Below are 7383 nucleotides of genomic sequence, written 5' to 3' on the forward strand. Positions count from 1 at the left end.
CAGAAGATGCTAGTGTCGGATAGTATCCATCTTTGCTAAGTAGCCAAAGGCTTGGGTGGAGCAGTGAACAAATACTCTAAGAAGTGAAAGAGATCTGATCATGAAGTTTAACTGCTATAACTTGTTCAGATCTCTTCCATTTCTTAAATTCTACCACTTTGTGGTCAACGCACAAATTTGTTAGATAAAAGTATCAGTAATTTGCTTATTCCTTTGCATGTAAAATAGAAGATTATGGTGGCCAGTCGTTTCACATCAGAATCACATGGGGAGCTCTAAAAATAATACAGTACTGATGACCCTTTTAGGGCCACACTCTAGATAAGGGGTGTCCAAAAGGTGGCCCGCGGGCCAACTGCGGCCCGTAATCCATTTTTGCATGTCATCCTTGCACAGGGGCGATGCTAATCTTCTCTGTATTGTCCCAATTTTAGTATATGTGCTGCTGGAGCGAACACCGCAATCCATTGTTAATTGGCCCGCAGCAAATTCCAAAAATATATTCAGTTTACTTAAATAAACCAGGTGAGGCAATACGTACTTCACCTCGAGTGAGTGGCCCGGCTGTTTGTGTATTTTACCGCATATGGCCCTTGGTAAAAAACGTCGAAAAAAGTTTGGACACCCCTGCTCTAGATGATCTAAATCTAGAATTTGCAGACAGGATGGGCTCTAGTATCTGTACTTTTTAAAGCACCCCAGGTGGTTCTAGTGCAGCCAGGGTGGAGAACCACTAACCTAGAGCAAAATGAGATCTGGAATTGGGGAGAAGAAAGAGGGAAGATGGCATCAGAGACCTCAAGTAAGAGAGTGCCTAGGTCATCAGCAGAGAGGAGGCCCTGGTGCTTATTTCCTCATTTCACACACACACACACACACACACACACACACACACACACACCAAAAAAACAAAAAACCTTTATCTATCTAGTCTATGTCTAGAAGAGGGGAACAACTTGGTGAGAACAAGACAGCAGTAAGAAGAAATGAATTTAAAAAAAAAAAAACAACCACTGCCCACCCTTGGGCCCAGCCGAGTCTTGAGAGTGTGGATTTACAGAGACTCCATCAACATGGCCCTGTGGCTTTCTCCTGAAACACTCCATACTCTGTGCGTAAAAGTGGAAAGAGCAGACCTGGCGGTTACTTAGACCTTGGGCAGACAACAAGAACACACAGGCCTCTCACTAGCCATAGAACTAAAGGGTGACAGCAGGCAGTTGATAGAGCCCATGAAGATTGTCCTTGTGTCACAAATACAATGAGCCGGTGATTCCTATGAGTAAACCCCACTGCCAATGGGCACATGTTATTCCACTTGGACTGAGTTCCCTGCCCATGATAGTGGTGGTGCACTATGCTCATATCTGTGTTCCTTAGGGTCCTTTCAAGCCTTCCTTTCCATCCTTCATAGGTTATTTTTTCATTTAAGACAAAATTTAGACCTATTAACCATCACTCCAACTAGTTCTGTAATAATGACCTTCTTGTACCTCGTGGGGCTGCCAAATCCAGCCACGACACAGCTGATTATGAATTTGTGACTCAGTGGTCGACATTTTAAGACAACCTTTAGCCAGTTCCAATAAGGAGGCGGCAGCCAGCATCTTCTAGCAATTACTGTAATTTATGTATTTAAAAAAACCAAATAGCAATGCGCAAATGTCTTTAAGAGATTCTTGACTAACCACATGAGGATCGAGTTTCATCTGTAGGGGAACCAGCTTCTTGTCATTCACCTCTGATCACAGGGAGTCTCAGAATGAAGTGCTATCCGAGATTAAATTGTGGCTTTCTTTTCTTATGCCCCCTCCCTTTTTATTTAACTATCCTCCACTCTAGCCGGAACACAAGCGTTAGCATGTACAGCGTGCCTTCCAACTGAACTGCCTGATAGTCTGTGATTCAGCTGTCCAGAGGCGCAGCTGGCTTGGCATTGATTTTAAAAGACCTCTCCCTCTCCCTCTCCCTCTCTCTCCCTCCTCCTCTCCCTCTCCCTCTCTCTCTCTCTCTCTCTCTCTCTCTCTCTCTCTCTCTCTCTCTCTCTCTCTCTCTCTCTCTCTCTTTCTCATTAAACAGCGTGAACAAGAGCCAGTTCCTTCCAGTTGGCCGTGAGGAGCACAGAGAGAGACTCCTGGTTTACTGGATACAGGCTTAGGCTGGGGAAACAGCTTATAAGGTCAATGTCCCAAACCAAAGCAGACAGCAGTACAAATAAACAGCCATGGAAAGACATACACGGAGTCAGGAAAATCCCCTACATGACTAGACTATCAGTTTCAGCAGTGCTGTGGCTGGGGACGTCAGGTTCAAACTCATGACACTGAGGCCAAAGAGTTTGCCTTGGAATAAGTGGTGTTCTCAAGCCCATTTCTCCTTGGTCAGTGACAACATTTTGTTAAAGAAAGAAAAATCATTTGTGGGATGGGTGGGAGTCAGTCTCAGATAATTATAAAAATGATGCATTTCCAGGATTTGAATTAATTGAGGTAGAAAGACAATCTAACGTAGTAAAGAGCCTGAATTTGTAGAAGTTCTCAAAAGACAAGGCCAGTGGGGAGGGGTCCTACTGGGTCATGTTTTAGGAAAATAATGAGTGTTTGACCATAGATGTCCATTTAAATCCTGGGTCCAATTGCAGTTTGCGGTGATAAATGTTACCAGAGGCAGGTTTGTCATGAAGCTTATAAAGCTAATAAAGCTTATACTTCAAGGTTCCTCTCTTAGAGGGACGCAGCAAAGGGACAACAGCAGTGTGTTCACATGGTGATAGGTTGTTGCAAAATTTGCAGAAGTAAACTGTTTTGGTATTCTTTTTCATAAAAAGAGGGAACCCTACCCCCCCAACCAACTTATATCAGCTTCAGACCCCTTAAAACCTGAATTCACCCCAGTTCAGAATGGTGTTTGGGGCTTGGAGTGGTGGTGAAGGCAACTGCCTTTGGAGTTCATGCTTGTTCCTGTTGATTCAGGAATAGAGGAGGAGGTACCCTGCTGTGGGGGTCCAGGTTTTCATTTTCGTTGGTGACTTAAGGTTCCCTTTTCTTCTCCCAGGCCAGGCTTCCTTGTGCCCCTCACAAAAATTCGGTGTGTCCCAACAGACACCTGATACCTTTTGTATTCATGACCCTTACCTTCGAAGTAAATGAGAGAGTGCATGGGCCTGGTACAAAGAAAGCATTCAACAAATGTTAGCAGTGGTGGGCAGATTTCACGTACTACTCAGAAAGGTACCCCTGTTCATGGCTACCTCACACCATGAGCAACCTCATGGCTACCTGGCCATGACAATTGTCCGTGGTGGGCATGTGGCTTAATGCAAGCTTTTCAGAGTCCTTCCCTAGGTTATTTCAATTGGAACGGGGTGAAGAGAGAAAAGAGGTTCTGAGAAAGATATGAACTCATGGCTGGTGGCAGATGGGTCTCCTGCCTTGTGGAAAAGCTGGTGTGAGAATGAATGGACAAAGTCAATAGCCCTCTCGTCCTTGATTTCAGCCACCCCCATTTCATCTTCACATGGGTTTATGAGCCAATACATTTCTCCTTTTTTTCTTGAATGGGTTGTTGTCTCTTACAAGCCAACTCATCCTGGCTAATACATCTTTTGTCTGGAATCATATTATCATTGAAAAAACTTCACCCAGCTTTCTATTTCTCTTTTATTAGATTAAGGCTTCCTCTTGGGCACAATCTCTGCAGAATCATTCTCTAAAATCAAATGGCAACTAGCTCCCATCTGGGCTAGGTCACCTACCTGGAATCTGATGGTGCTTATACAGAAAGGTAAACAAACCATAAATTTCCCATGCTCTATTGCCCAAAAGGAGGAGGAACTCTCAGGTTGACCAGTGATGGCTGCAACTTCTGGAATATGTTAAGTGCCATGCAAATGCTGCGTTTAAGATTATTTGAGAGCTTGAGAGACATTTAGACCATCATAAGTGTTAATACAGAACTAGATGTGTTAGGTGTAATGACTTTGATTTCACTGAAATTATTCACAAGAGACAACTATTCCTATTAGGGATATCTTAGAGTGGCGATTTCCTGTATTGATAGGCTCTGTGACTAGAAAGCATCAATTTTTATTGAGTAGCCACAACTCAGATCGATACAGTCAACACTCAAATTAGTGTTGTGGAGAACAAGGCCTTTCAATTAAACAGTTAAGTATGACTTTTAACTGTTCACAAATAATGTTTGATTTTTAAAATGCTACTATCTATTGAAGAGCTTGAAAATAGCCCTTTTCAAAAGTAGGTTATATACAGGTATATTCAACTTGAAACCCAATTTTCACAGAAAGTAGAAAAAATGTGTTCTAGCTCAGTTCACTATCCCAGCTTTCACAAATTATATATTAGAAAGATCTAAAGTATAGAGTGAGTGATGAATGGTAAATTACCTTGAATAGCGTTGGGTTGGAATTCAGAAGTTCTAAATTCTTGTCTTGGCCCTGTCCCTACATTACTTCCATTGCCCTGAGCCTCAGTTTCTTCATCTGTAAAATAATAACTACCATTTAACTGTTACCTTGAGTTATTACTATGTGCTAGGCATTGTACTGGCACTTCATATACATTATGCTACCTTTTATTTCTCCCATTAATTCTTTTACTAGGTAACATTTTTTTAAATCTCTTCTTCTGTACACATAAGGAAACTCAGAAAGATGAAGAAACTTTCCCAAGGTCACATGCTACAGTAGGTGGCAGAGTAAATATTCTGGACGTGGATGAGACCAGGTCCAGAGCCCACACAATTAACTACTATTTGATATTGTTATTCTTTGATGATCCAAAAAATTCTTCCAGCTTTAAAGCACTATTCTTCTATTTCTATGTAATTATCTATTTCAGGATTAACAGGGCTTCATTACTATCTTAATATATTTGGACCAGATTATGGCAGTTAATTTCTAATTAATCCCTCTGTAATAAAAATGTGATCTCAGACCAATTTATTCAATTATAACTGGCTCAGAACTAATTTTTAGCAGAATTGAGATATACTAGAAAACACTAATGGCTGTTTGATTCCATAACTTATTCTCCAGTTTGTTCTGACCACATTACATTTTTTTTCTATATAAACCCTGTTTAGAAGGTGAACTCTGTCCTGAAAGGAAAATTAACCACTTTTGGCTCTTTCTCAGTTAGCAAAATCCTAAACCAAACACTCATTTTTTTCCTGGTCTCCGATCCCTTTACTCCACCCCAGCCACCACAAACACTGTCTGACTGTGTGGTCTGACTGCTTGTTGTTGATGGTGATTTTCTTTCTACTCCACCACCTCCACAAGGGATGTTGGGATTCCAAGTTGGTCGATCAACAAGCTCGCGTTTAGCTCCTAGGATGTTCAAGGATGAGCTGAGGATTGGAGTTGCAAAGAAATATACCGTGTTTCCCCAAAAATAAGACCTAGCCAGACAATCAGCGTGTTTTAGAGCAAAAATTAATATAAGACCCAGCATGATATGATATGATATGATATGATATGATATGATATGATATGATACCGGGTTTTACAGTAAAATAAGACTGGGAAACACAGTAACATGTTGCCCATTGCCTTATAGTTGCTCCCAACAGTGAGGGCACAGATGAAGTAGATAGAAACCTAGAACAGTGTAAAATAAAGGGTAAATGATATGTTAGGAACTCCTAACTGCTACAGTAAAAATGAGGGGGGGATGATGATTAAGGGCTGGGGTGGAGAAGAGAGAGAGAAACTGAGTCCATTTGTAAGCAGGACTTCGATCCTTTGGAGAACTGCCGTGATGCACAAAGAAGGAAATGAACGTGATATGGTATAGCACTAGGAAGAGACTTTCTGTGCTGAGCAGACTTCTAATCAAAACCTGTAGTTAAAAACTGGAAAACTCCATCCAAAAAGGTTGTCGAGGACAGAAACCACATTTCTTTCGCTCATTACCATGTCCCTGTGTGCTCATAACAATGCTTGACACAGAATAGGTATTCAAGAACTATTTATTAAATGAATAAATTATTCATCTACTCTCAACACCTCAACCTTGTATTTCATACAGATCTGAGACTCTCAAAATGTGGTCCCTGGACCAGCATCTTTGGCATCACCTGGAAACTTGCTAGAAATTAAAGTTCTCAGGCTCCACTCCAGACCTATTAAACCAGAAACTCTGAGGTTGGGGCCCAGTAGTCTGTTTTAACAAACCCTCCAGATGGTTCTGATGCATGCTAATATTTGAGAACCACTGATGTAAACCAAAGCCTAATTATGGCAATTTTCCTACTGCCTCTAAAATTTGGTATACTCCATCTTTTCCCAGCTTGTTCTAAAATGGAAGCATGGGAATATTAAAAACAAAACAAACAAACAAAAAGCAACAACAACAAAAAACACACTAGCGGGTAACATCTGAAACAGGGCTGATAGTGCACTCTGTATTTTAAAGAACCCAATTGTCAAAATGCAAATAAATAAAACTTAGCCTTATCCATTTATTTAGACTCTTACTTTAACTATTCCATCGGAGTGCCTCTGACAGGAAAAGGAAGTAAGGCCCCAGGCCCTGGTAAGGCAAAGCTACTCAAAAATCAAATGATGAGGTACCAGTTCAAAATGGCTGCCTGACCCAAACATTTCCCCTGCCTTCCAAAAGCCCAACGAAATGATGATTAAAAGAGTAACCCACAAAAGCAAAGAGAATGGGAGGAACACCAAGACAATATCAAAGACTTCACTTAATGTCTGAAAACCTGAAGAGGACAAAAGACTATGAGACCTTGGACAATCTCGAGGGTACTTGTGTTCCTGTTAGGAAATGCTAAAGATAGATTCCTTAGCATTTACTAAGGCTCCCTCTATTCCTGAAGCAAATCAGTGTCCTTCACAATATTTCATAGACTAAAAAAACTGGAACAGACACTTAAAAATGCAATTCTAAACTCTGCATTAAACGGGTGAGGAAAGTGACGCATAAGGAAGTTGAAATCGCCCCCAGTCACACAATGGCTACTGGCAGATCTAAGACAATAAGCTACATCTCTTTCCCAGTATGTCTTCTACCATATCCCACTGCCAGTGTCAAATTAGCAGGATTGTTAAGGCTTTCCATGAGCAAGTCCCCTACACCTATCCAGTCACATGTACATCTGTCACGCCATGCCATGGGATGTGGAAAAAAATACGGAGCGTGGGGTCAGAACACCCACAGGCCCCAGCTCTGCACCTGAGGAAACTGTATTCATTCACTCCTCTGTCTTGTATTTGTGAGGAGCCTATAGTGTCTTAGGGATTGGGGTGGGGCAGAAGGGGATGGGGTTGTAGTTAACTTGCATTTTTAAGTTTTTCATCGGAAAGTAATGTATGGAAATATTTAGCTATAAAAAGACTACATC

At 41.4% G+C, this 7383-nt stretch overlaps 1 non-coding gene across 1 annotated transcript; it reads right to left on the bottom strand.

Annotated features, from left to right (window-relative positions):
- Positions 1-351: 351 nt before the first annotated feature.
- LOC141573030 (U6 spliceosomal RNA) lies at positions 352-458 on the bottom strand. Its single transcript, XR_012498614.2, has one exon. It is a non-coding gene; the product is annotated as a U6 spliceosomal RNA (small nuclear RNA).
- Between the last annotated feature and the right edge of the window lie 6925 nt (positions 459-7383).

The sequence above is a fragment of the Rhinolophus sinicus genome, chromosome 15 (genome assembly GCF_057876585.1).
Source record: "Rhinolophus sinicus isolate RSI-liver-muscle chromosome 15, RSI-T2T, whole genome shotgun sequence".
Taxonomy (NCBI): domain Eukaryota; kingdom Metazoa; phylum Chordata; class Mammalia; order Chiroptera; family Rhinolophidae; genus Rhinolophus; species Rhinolophus sinicus.